Source organism: Cebus imitator, unplaced genomic scaffold, assembly GCF_001604975.1.
Source record: "Cebus imitator isolate Cc_AM_T3 unplaced genomic scaffold, Cebus_imitator-1.0 Scaffold232, whole genome shotgun sequence".
Taxonomy (NCBI): Eukaryota; Metazoa; Chordata; class Mammalia; order Primates; family Cebidae; genus Cebus; species Cebus imitator.
In genome coordinates this window covers 1,282,630-1,294,469 of record NW_016107547.1, presented here as the reverse complement: position 1 = coordinate 1,294,469, position 11,840 = coordinate 1,282,630, and positions in this window count along the sequence as shown.

The window sequence follows — 11,840 nt, the reverse complement described above, 5'->3', positions numbered from 1 at the left end:
CTGCCTCACAGCTGTGGAAGAAATGGATAGCAACTCCAGTGGACTCATTTTACCTGGCAGCAGAGCACTGGAAGGCTCACCCATCTGTCATCACACATTTCTCTTCTAATCTCTTTGAGCCTCTTCCTGAATTGTTTCTTGTTTAAAAAGAAAATCAAGAGTGATTCAAAGTAGAGGCTTTCAAGTACAGTCAACTCTTGATAGTTTACTTACAGGATGTCCATGCTGTTGATTAAAACCATTGATCCTGTTTTCTTAACTTGATAACATTTTCTATTTCATCCCTCAAAATAAGTAGATTGAAAAACAATAGATTTATTAATTAAACTAGTTATAAATCAAACAGTATCTAATCTTTCCAAGAAAGGAAAAAAATCACTTAGAAAACACTTTAACCTAAGTCCTGTTTGAGATTCAAATAAAAGGTTAATAATTGTTTAAGTTACATTCTTTATTATATGTATTGATGATAAAAGCTTTCTGAGGTGTAGATTCTTCCTCTGAAACATGACTTTATCACTAACTTACGGCTTTTGAATGGTATGAATAAAGGTTCACATTCCATTTAATACAAGTAAGTGGTTGCCCAGACCATTCTTGTTAATTGGCACCACCTGGGGATGAAATTATTAATTATTGGCTATTATAAACATTAGTGTAATTCTCTGTATCTACAGGCAGAAATATTTAATAGGTGATTACTACAACATATCCCTGTTAATGAACTCCTCCAATTACTCTTTCTAAGTAGGTATTGAGCTACGAGATTTCGTTCAAGAACCATTTGCTGGTGATATACCATCATGGGCACTTTAAGATTACTTCATTTGGTGGGCTGGAAGTGTTTAGATTTTAGCTTACTCAGTAACACTGCAAATTTTCCTCTACTAATTTAAAACACAGCTACATAAGTAATAAATATAAAACACAATGTATTAAGATGTAATTTGTATAACAAAAAGCACAAAGGATGAAAGCAAATTTTTTTTGTATATAAGTGATGCAAAATTGGTATTAATATGAACTAAGTTGCTACTATAAAGATGCTAATTCCAGGAGCAGCCACTAAGAGAGTAATAAAAAATATATAAAAAGTAAAGGAATTAAAGTGGTGCACTAGAAAATATCTATTCAACACAGAAGACAAGAATAACGAAGAAAAAGAGAAACTGAGGACATCAGACATATAAAAAACAAATAGCAAATGGCAGCCATAAATTCTACCTCATTAGTAATTGTATTATATGTACATGAATTAAGCGCTCCAAATAAAAGGCAGACATTGGCAGAATCGGTAGAAAACATGATTTAACTGTGTGCTATCTGTAATAGACACATCTAGATTCAAAAATACAAGTAGATTGAAGATAAAGGAATGGAAATATATACCATGAAAATAGTAATGGAAGAGAGCTGGAGTGAGTATACTAATATAGACAAAATGAACTGAAAAAATTGTTAATAGAGACAAAGGAGGATATTTTAGAAAGATAAAAGGGTCAATCCATTAAAAAGATAAAATAATTATGAACATAAGTGTACCTAACAACAAAGCTCCAGAATACATGAAACAAAAACAGAGAATTGATGGAGGAAACAGACAGGTTAACAATAGCAGTCTGAGACTTCAATGCCCCACCTTCAATAATGGATAAAACAACTAGACAGAAGATCAAAAAATAAATAGAAAACTTGAACAACTTATTTGTAAACTAGATCTAAGAGAAATTCATAAATCACTGCTCTCAACAAGAACAGAATATGCATTCTTCTCAAGTACACATGGAATATTCTTGATTATAGATCATATGTTAGGTTATAAAACAAGTCTTAATGCATTTAAAAAACTGAAATTATATGAAGTGTCTTCTTTGGCAATGATGGAATTAAATTAGAAATCAACAAAAAAGGACATTTGGCAAATTTGCAAATATGTATAAATGTAAAAACACATTCATAAATAACCAATGAGTTAAAAAAAAAAAAAAACAAAAAAAAAAAAAAAAAAAAAAAAAAAAAAAAAAAAAAAAAAACCACAAAAGGGATTGGGCTTTGCTTTAAAATAAATGGAAATGAAAGCACAACATACCAAAACTTATTGGATGCAGTGAAAGCAATGCTTAGAGGAAAATTTATAGCTATAAATACCAACGTTAAAGCAAAATAAAGTGAGACCTCAGTAACCTGTCTTTACAATTTGAGGAAGTAAAAAATAAGAACAAACTAAACTTAACACAAGCAAAATGAGGAAAATAATAAAAATATTGCAGAAATAAATAAAATAAAAATAGAAAAAACAATTGAGAAAATCCAAATCAACAAAAGTTGATTTTTTGAAGAGATCAACAAAATTGACAAATTTTAATAAGACCAAACAAGATTGTGCTAAGAATTAAATAAGTTAATTATGTGAAGCACAGAGAAAAATTCCTGGCTCCTGGTAAAGGATAAATATATAAATATTGTTAAAGTTTAACAAATCCTTGCTGATGGCTTAGGCATCATAAAAGGTATTACAGAATGGAAAACTGAGAAAAATACATTAATATAATATTTCGGGCTGGGCACGGTGGCTCATGCCTGTAGTCCCAGCAGTTTGGGAGGTTGAGGTGGGTAGATCACCTGAGCGGGAGTTCGAGACCAGCCTGACCAACATGGAGAAACCCCATGTCTACTAAAAATACAAAATTAGCCACATGTGGTGGTGCATGCCTGTTATCCTAGCTACTCAGGAGGCTGAGGTAGGAGAATAGCTTGAACCCAGGAGGCAGAGGTTGCGGTGAGCAGAGATCTAGCCATTGCATTCCAGCCTGGGCAACTACAGAAAAACTCTGTCTCAAAAAAAGAAAACAAAATTCTCTGAGAGTCTGATCTAAGCTCTTGGTTTAGGAGCTCTCTACTGGTTGCCACTTAGTAAAACTCCTAGACTTCTTACAATGTGGAAAATCTGCCTTCTTCTTACCCATCATTCAAGAGATATGTTTATCACCTCTGTTTTAACCATGATACTTTAAATCCCTAGCCCTTTTATGAGTATGCTTCCAAAAATAATTCCTGTTATCAGCTGGAATTTCTTGACACTTCAAGATGTACTCTACTCCTTACCCTCAAGGTTTGACCTTTAGGATCTCTCTACAAGAAAATCCATTAGAATAAAAGTAACCTGATAACAATGTTTTTCCAAAAATGGTGTTATTTCAGATGCCAAATAACTTAGCTGCCTTAATCGTTTTTTCTTTCTTTTCATTAAAGTTACTAGATGGTCAGGAAGTGTAGAAACTACCAAATCAGGGATCTGAAAGAAAGCTTCTTTTTCTCTTTTCAAATACATGTTCAGACAGGGTTTGACATATGAAATACTTTTTTCTGGCAGAGAGTGACAAAAGATGGGAGTCGCCTTTAGACCATGTTTCAGGTCTGGCAGCTGTGGAATGAAAGAGGTAATGAAGGAGAAAGAGACTCAGATTAAAGCACATTTTCAAGAATGGATTGATCAGGCTGAAGGAAGATATTGGACCAAAGTCATTTGACGGAGAAGTCCCATCTTGTCAGAATAAACTTGCATTAGTACCTCTACTATACTCAGTCATTGTCAACAAGCAGACAGAAAGAAGTGTGGTTTTGGTCTAAGTGTGTGGTCAATCCATTGAGCAACAGCTGAGGCTGGCAGCCCATTATACCCCCCACAGAAGGACCTGTAAGCAATGAATTTTGATGGCCACCACTGGCTTAAAAAAAAAAAACCATCTTGAGAACACATGGACACAGGGAGGGGAGCATCACACACTGGGGTCTGTTGAGGGGTTAGGGTAGGGACAGTGGAGGGTGGGGAGATTGGGGAGGGATAACATGGGGAGAAATACCAGATATAGGTGACGGGGGGATGGAGGCAGCAAACCACATTGCCATGTATGTACCTATGCAACAATCCTACATGATCTAGCACATGTGCCCCAGAACCTGAAGTACAAAAAAAAAAACCTTGTTCTAAAATTCATTTTTAAAGGAAGCTGCTTTTTAAAAATTGGGGGGAAATGTCCATGAAATAATATGTCTGATTAAAAGTTAGAGCCTATATTTGTTTTTTGTTTGTTTCTTTGTTTTGGTTACGGCAGTGGAACTATTTTAGAAGTGTCAACATATTTCTAGAAAATAATCAGGTTTAATGAGAGACGGTGCCTAAAAAGGAACAAAGGATAACAGTGTTCTTAAGGAAAAAATATTATAATCAATACAGATATAAATGATCTTCCATTTGAAATAACAATACTGTGGAAGAATAGAAGATAAATATGGAGGAACAATTATCTATAAAAACTTTTAAGAAAAAGAAGATTCTTATTAAATTTGGGCCCTGAATCGTTTCCTTTCCTAGAAGTACATGAGTGAATATCTTGACTCTAAAGCACTTAACCTTTGAGGTGTCAATGGAACAAAGATCAGCTAAGTAAGATGAGAGTGGGGTTTCAATTTTCTGAGCTTTTCTGAATGTGCCTTTCTATATGGTTAATGCTTGAGCTTTTCTTCTCACTCTTTTGATTCAGTTCCTTTCTTGATCAGGAATGTCCTTTGGTGAAGGCAAGATCCCCTGAGCATATCTGCATAATCACAGATAATGGAAGCAGTTATTTTTAAAGAAACACTTAGTATAATCTCATCATACGTTAGTCAGCAAAACCTATGTTTACTAACACATCTTAATAATTTAATAAAACAAAAATTCCCATATATGGCACATGTCTAATGTGGGTCACTGTACAGCTTTGCTGCCTACCAGTAACTCAGGAATCCAGGTTGATGGAGGCTCCATCAATATGGAAACATTGGCCTTTTCAATTGCTATAAGCTGCAAGAAATCACTGAAGAGTGTCTCAATAGGAATTAAATGTTTCAGGATAGAAGTAAACGTGCATTTTCCTGAACAAGTCATATGTCCCTGCTTACCTATAGGGATCTAAGACATGTGGTAGGTCATGCTGATATTTGAAAACCTGGGAATATATATGCACAGCAAACTTGAGTCATGAAATATCCCTTTGGTCCTTTCTTCCAACACATAGAACATATTAATTCCCTCCCCAAACAAGTCAATACAAATTTTTATAAATTCACTCTATTATGCTTAAAACTGAGGGTGCCAGTGATGCGGAATTTTTTTTATTGTGTTAAAAACACATTAAAAATGTAGCATCATAAACATTTTTAAGTGTAGAGTTCAGTAATGATAATTATATTTACATTGTTGTGAAACAGATCATTATAAATATTTCACCTTGCAAATCTCAAACTCCATATCCATTAAACAACTTTCCTTTTCCTTATTGCCCCAGCCCCTGGTACCCATCATTGTACTTTCTATTAGTTTGACTAGTTTAGATGCTTCATGTTCGTGGAATCATGCAGTATTTGCCTTTTGTGACTGGCTTTTTCACTTAGCATAATGTCCTCATGGTTCACCCATTTTGTAGTATATGACAGAATTTTCTTCCTTTTTAAGACTGAATGATTATATATAACACATTTTACTTATCCATTCATTTATGAACAACCGGGTTACTTTCACCACTTGGCTGCTGTGAATAGTGTTGCTTTAAACATCAGTGTGCAAATATTTCTTTGACGACCTGCCTTCAATTCGTTTGGATACATACTCAGAAGTGGGACTGTTTGATCATATGGTGGTTCCATTTTTAATTTTTTTTTAGAACTCCCGTTCTGTTTTCCACCACAGTGCTTGCACCATTTAACAATCCTATTAACAGTGCACAAGAGCTCTAATTTTTCTATATTCTTAGCAGCACTTGTCTTTAGGTTTTTTGTTAATAGCAATTTGAACAGGTGTGAAGTGATAGCTCATTGTGGTTTTGATTTGCATTTTCCTAATGATTAGTTACTTGAATATCTTTTCATGTACTTGTGGCCATTTGTATGTCTTCTTTGAAAAAAATGTTAAAGTCCTTAGCTCTTTTTTTAATAGGATTGTTAGTATTTTGCTATTGAGTAGTTCTTTTTTTTTTTTTTTTTTTTNCGGAGTCTCGCTCTGTCACCCAGGCTGGAGTGCAGTGGTGCAACCTCAGCTCACTGAAACCTCCACCTCCCAGGTTCAAGCAATTATCCTGCTTCAGCCTCCTGAGTAACTGGGACTATAGGCAAGCACCACCATACCCAGCTAATTTTTGTATTTTTTAGTAGAGATGGGGTTTAACTATGTTGGCCAGGCTGGTCTTGAACTCCTGACTTCAAACGATCCACCCACCTCGGACTCACATAGTACTGGCATTACGAGCGTGAGCCACCACTCCCGACCAGCTATTGAATTTAAGCCTTTCTTTCGTTTCCTTTTCCTTCCTTCCTTCCTTCCTTTCTTCCTTCCTTCTTTCCTTCCTTCCTTCCTTCTCTCTTTCTTCCTTTCCTTTCTGTTTTCCTTCCTTCCTTTCTCTCTCTTTCTCTTTCTTCCTTTCCTTTTCTCTCTCTTTCTCCCTCCTTCCTTCCTTCCATCCTTCCTTCCTTCCTCTCTCTTTCTTTCCTTTTCTTTTCTCTCTTCTCTTCTCTTCTCCTCTCCTCTTCTCTTCTCTTCTCTTCTCTTCTCTTCTCTTCTCTTCTCTTCTCTTCTCTTCTCTTCTCTTCTCTTTTCTTCTTTTCTTTTCTTTTATCTTTTCTAGCTGTTGCCCAGGCTGGAGTGCAGTGGCATGATCATAGCTCACTCCAGCCTCAAATTCCTGGGCTCAAGGGATTCTCCTGCCTCAGACTCCTGAGGAGCTAGGACTACTGATGTATGCTACCATGCCCAGCTAATTTTTTTTTCTTTTAGAGACGGAGTCTTTCTATGTTGTACAGACTGGTCTTGAACTCCTGACCTCAAGCAATCCTCCCACCTCAGCCTCCCAAAGTGCCAGGATTACAATCATGAGCCACCATACCTGTCCTGGTGTTTCTTATATATTTTGGGTGTTAACCCCTCATTGGCTGTATGGCTTGCAAATATTTCCTCCCATTCTATAGATTGCCTTTTCCCTCTGTTGAGTGAGGTGATATCTCATTGTGGGTTTGATTTGTATTTCTCAATTAGTAATGCTGAGCATCATTTCATATTATTGTTAGTGTATCTTTAGAGAAATGTCTATTCAAGTACTTTGTCCTTTTTTAAATTGGGTCATTTGATATTATTGTTGAGTTGTAGGAGTTCATTATATATTCCGGATATTAACCATTATTAAATATGTAATTTACTAATATTTTTTCTATTCTATAGTTGCCTTTTCATTGTTGATTTTTTCCTTTGCCATGCAGAATCTTTTTAGTTTGACATAATCCCACTTGTCCATTTTTGCTTTTGTTGCGTATGCTCTAGATATTATATCCATGAAATCATCGGCAAGTTCTACATCATAAAGATTCTCCCCTATGTTTTCTTCTGGGAGCTTTATAGCTTTAGATCTTATGTTTAGGGCTTTAATCCATTGTGAGTGATTTTTTTGTCACTCTTATGCATGTGGATGATATATATTTTTAACACTCTTTGTTAAATACACTACACTTTCCCCATTAAATAATCTTGGAACCCTTGTTGAAGATCACTTGGCATTGTTGATGAAAAAAGCCAACCCCTGTAAAATATTTGAAGAGATTTACTTTGAGCCAAATATGAGGACCTTGACCCACGACACAGCCTCAGGGGGTGCTGCAAACACCTGCCTCAGGTGGTTGAGTTACAGCTTGGTTTTAAACATTTCAGGAGGACAGAAGTTATAGGCAGACTACCTGGATATAGTGTCAGATCTCACAGGCTGAGGGCTTAGTTCCACAAGAGTTTTCTTCCACGTGTTCAGCAACCCAAAAGCTCATCAAATCTTGTTGCTCAAAGGTTGTTATAGAACTTGATCCACAGCACTCCTTTACATCCCAGAAATTAGTGGGTGCCACTGAAAATTCTAACCCTCTAATCCTCTAATTATTTGTTCTTTCTGGTGACTGGCCCCATCTGGTGACTGGCTATCCAAGGGACCCATCCTAAGTAACTTTATTATCATAAACTCCAGAATTATCAAAGGGGCTCATTATGAATAACAAAACATACTCCTATGCCTCTGGAAATTCCAGAAGTTTTAAGAGTTCTATGATAGGAACCAGGAACAAGGACCAAACATATTTTATATTATACCGCAGGGCACCCCCTGATCTTTCACCATGGATCTCTTCTAATACAAGGATCATAGTGGCAAAAAGATATTGACACATCACTACTGTCCTATTCAGTCATTAATAATTCATCTAGCCCTTTATTATATGCATGAAAATGTCTCTCAGAGTGAATTAACTCAGGTTTACAGACTTTCATTCGATCTTGTCAGGTTCCAAATGCAACAAACACATAGCTGCACCATTTCAGGCATCTGGTAAAATTGAGTTCTGAGATATTAATGTGTATTGGATTTTCCTCCTTACTTAACGTATTTTTATTTATTTATTTAACATAACTGAAAATTATTTTATTCTGGTAAAGTATACATAATACAAAATACCATTTGAACTATTTTAATACAGTTTTGTGGCATTAGCATATTCACATTGTTCTGCAACACAGCAACCATTCATCTCTAGAACATTTACACCTTCTGAAACGGAAACTCTCTAACCATAACTGAAACTTCCCTAACTGATATTCTGTAAGCAATAACTTTTCATTCTCCCTCCTCCCAGCTACTGACAATTACCATTCTCTTTTCTAGCTCTACGAATTTGACTGCTCTAGCTACCTCATATAAGTTGGCTTATATAATATTTGACCATTTATGACTCATTTATGACACCTAGCATAATATCTTCAAAATTTATTCATGTTTTAGTATGTGTCAGAATTCCTACATATTCAGAATTCCCTCCCTTTCTAAGGCTGAATAGCATTCCGTTGCGTGTGTGTGTATGTGTGTGTTTGTGCGTGTGTGTATAAAGTTACACATACATACACACCACATTTTGTTTATCCATTTAACTATTGATAAACACATGGGTTGTTTCTTGTGTTTCTTGACTATTATGAGCAATGCTGCTATGAATGTGGATGTACAAATATTTTTTTTTCAGCTTCTTTTTTTAATTGCATTTTAGGTTTTGGGGTACATGTGAAGAACATGCAAGATTGTTGCATAGGTACACACATGGCAGTGTGATTTGCTGCCTTCCTCCCCTTCACCTATATCTGGTATTTCTCCCCATGCTATCTCTCCCCAACTCCCCACCCCCCGCTGTCCCTCCCCTATTTCCCTCCAACAGACCCCAGTGCATGATGCTCCCCTCCCTGTGTCCATGTGTTCTCACTGTTCAACACCCGCCTATAAGTGAGAACATGTGGTGTTTGGTTTTCTGTTCTTGTGTCAGTTTGCTGAGAATGATGGTTTCTAGGTTCATCCATGTCCCTACAAAGGACATGAACTCATCGTTTTTGATGGCTGCATAATATTCCATGGTGTATATGTGTCACATTTTCCCTGTCCAGTCTATCATTGATGGTCATTTGGTTTGGTTCCAGGTCTTTGCTATTGTACACAGTGCTGCAATGACCATTCGTGTGCAAGTGTCCTTATAGTAGAATGATTTATAATCCTTTGGCTATACACCCAGTAATGGGATTGCTGGGTCAAATGGAATTTCTATTTCTAGGTCCTTGAGGAATCGCCACACTGTATTCCACAATGGTTGAACTAATTTACATTCCCACCAACAGTGTAAAAGTGTTCCTATTTCTCCACATCCTTTCCAGCATCTGTTGTCTCTAGATTTTTTAATGATCGCCATTCTAACTGATGTGAGATGGTATCTCAATGTAGTTTTGATTTGCATTTCTCTAATGACCAGTGATGATGAGCATTTTTTCATATGTTTGTTGGCCTCATGTATGTCTTCTTTTGTAAAGTGCCTGTTCATATCCTTCGCCCACTTTTGAATGGGCTTGTTTTTTTTATCTTGTAAATCTGTTTTAATTGTAAATTCTGGGTATCAGCTCTTTGTCAGATGGGTAGATTGCAAATTTTTTTCCCATTCTGTTGGTTGCTGATTCACTCTAATGACTGTTTCTTTTGCCATGCAGAAGCTGTGGAGTTTGATTAGGTCCCATTTGTCTATTTTGGCTTTTGTTGCCACTGCTTTCTGTGTTTTGGTCATGAAGTCCTTGTCTACGCCTATGTCCTGAGTGGTTTTGCCTAGACTTTCTTCTAGGGTTTTTATGGTGTCAGGTCTTATGTTTAAGTCTTTAATCCATCTGGAGTTAATTTTAGTGTAAGGTGTCAGGAAGGGGTCCAGTTTCTGTTTTCTGCACATGGCTAGCCAGTTTTCCCGTATTTTTATTTTTTTAATCCTCAGCTATTATTCCTCTTTCTCTTCATTAATACCCAAAGTAGTAACACACTTAATGAAAGGGACATTAAGTTCAGCCACTGTTCTTGTCTAGATTGCAGGCAACAATATTTGTTTGGCAGGTATCTCCCTCTCAGTCCACTCTTATTCATATGAGGTAGGGTTACATAAATATAGAACTAGCGAGCTATCTTGGCCAGTAGGCAGTACAGTTGCATTTATTCTTAATCCCATTTTTTTCTGGATAGGTTAAAGATGTAACCCACCCCAACACTCTTTGTAATTCTGACATAAAGATTTTAAAATATGGGTACAGCTTCTTGCTTTGGAATCAACCTTGTTTTGTCAACTGTAGCTGCAGCTTTGGTCCTGTGGTCACTGCCTCAGTCAGTAAAAAGAAAGTTAAGCAGATGTAGAGAAGAAAGAAAGAAAAACAAAATATAGTTATCATACTGGCATCCTCCCTGCCTCTCCAGGGGAAACAGGATAATTTATCTATTGGAGACACTCCCTTTGGCTTCATCATGTTGTTTGTGAGCTCAAACTCATGAAAACATGTAAGCCAGCCTTTCAGGCTTATATCTCCCATCTTAAATAACCAGTGTTTCAATTGCCCACTCTAATTTTCTATCAAACTATTATTTTGAGGCAGACAAGTATCTGATCATATGGAACACATGGGCTATACAGTATGTTCCTTGAAGAAAGATAACTTGGAAGTTCAAATTGGTACAATATCTGCTATTTCAGTTCTTTTACAGCATTCTGAACATTTTCATCTTCTACCAGGTAAGCAAATCCCAGCCCAGATTCAGTGTCTATTTCTGTTAAGACCCATTTGTAGCCCACTAGGGCTACCAGCATCAGTCTCATTTGCTGGCTATATTCAGGGCCTTCCAACAAGGGATTCTGCCACATAATCTTCTGTAGTATCTATATCTTTTGCTGGCAGACAGAAAAGTTTTCCTTGACAATTTGTACCTCAGAGGCTGTAAGATGAATATATGTAGATTCAGCTTATTTCTGGATAGCTGTAGTTCTCTCATATTCACTTATTTCATGGACCCAGATGGCCACCTAAAGCAAGCCCATGGGGATAACTATTTGTTGATTCCAGTAACCTTCCATACCTAGAAGGGAGTTCTGATGTTCATTAACGTGTTCTACTTTAGTACACCCTTCAGATTTTTGGCCCTATAGGGATGCGTGTATGGCATCCCTTGAATAGGCCAGGTTTTCATTGCCCTCCTCCCTAAATATGTGTCCAGGCCTTTGGCCACTGTCCATAAGTAAGTAAAATCCCAGATACAGTGGCTTTTTAATCACTGTTCAATTCTTCCATTACTGCTAGGAAAACAGCATAAAGTTCAGCTCACTGAGTAGATTTCTTACCTTCTTCAAACAGAGTGGTGGCCTTCCAAGCAGGATGTCCGTTCATCTTGGACTTGCCATCCAAACACCAAATAGCTCTTTGTTTTTCAGGTGAG